We start from the raw sequence: 1,365 nt of genomic DNA on the forward strand, positions 1-1,365 counted from the left end.
ACCCCATTTTTTATGTGATTAAAGGGGAGAAGGAAAAGTATAAGTCTAGGGGGAGGTATACCAAAATTTAAATTTTTTATATTTTTATACTTTATTGCAAAATTAGTTAGTTTATTTTTTCTGTCTATTTTTACCCTAGCTTAACTTGGGTTGCTCACATAAAAAAGGGGGAGATTGTTGGAACCCCAAGGGTGTTTTGGTGTGATCAACAAGTTAAGTTAGGTCCTGTCTGTTTTTAACCTTGTGTCTAAGTGTGCAGGAGCTTAGGAGCACAGGTAGTCGAGCGGAAGACGCAGCTAGCGAGAAGGACGGCACGCGGTGCGTCCGAGGCACGAGGCGCTGCTGAAGAGTTCACCGGCGGATGAGAAGGAAGCGTGTGGTGGTTCCGAGGGACGAGAAGTCGAAGCAGAAGACTACTCGAGGAGCAAGAGACGCAACTAGTGAGAAGGTCGGCACGGGTTGCAACCGAGGGACGAAGACTGCGGATGAGTACACTGGCGGACGAAAAGGAAGCACGTGACGATTCTGAGAGACGAGAAGCCAGAGCGGAAGCCTGCTTGAGAAGACCGGAAGTTGGGTTCAGGTGAGCTCTATTCCAGACGGCAGAGATCACCCAAGGAAGCGGAAGACTCGATCTGAGGCGAACGAATCCGGAGTAGAAGACTCGGGCTGAAAAAAGTCAACGGGGTTGACTTTCCCAGCCAGGGCGCCCGAAAATTGTCCGGGGCGCCCGGACCTGAAGTTTGACCAGGATCGCGTCAATCGTGATCTGAACGTTGGAGGATAAAGTTTTATCCCCCAGGGCGCCCGGAACCCCTTCGGGGCGCCCCGACCAAGGCAATAAATATAGGCTTAGTCCAGAAGCTTAATATCAACTCAGAAATTGTGATTTCAACACTTGTGCACTTCTTTTAGAGTTTAGCTTCTTTCTTTTTGCGCTTTCATTGTTGTAAGAGGCTTTTCCGCCTGAAGGAGATATTCTAGTGGTACATCTTGCTTGGATTAACAATCTCCCCGGTTGTAACCAAGTAAATCTCTGTGTGCCTCGTCTTTTCAGTTTTAATTTATTGCTTTCTTAATTTATGCAAGTGTTAGTTTAAAAAAGTTTGAGAAAGGTTGTGCTTTTTATTTTCAGGCTATTCAACCCCCCTTCTAGCCGGCCGCCGCGATCCAACACAGGGGCCCTAGGGTATCCCTTTAATCAGGCTTTCTAGAGTTACTTCATTACATCTGCGGTGCGACCTATGTGCCAGATTTTAATTAGAATCACTACATGAGTATAAGCATGGAGTTAGGTAAATAAATAATTCATAGTGACATTAAGCATCATAGTGAAATTGAAATTCTAAAATAATTCTCCCAACC

This window comes from Zingiber officinale, chromosome 8B (genome assembly GCF_018446385.1).
Source record: "Zingiber officinale cultivar Zhangliang chromosome 8B, Zo_v1.1, whole genome shotgun sequence".
Classification (NCBI taxonomy): Eukaryota; Viridiplantae; Streptophyta; class Magnoliopsida; order Zingiberales; family Zingiberaceae; genus Zingiber; species Zingiber officinale.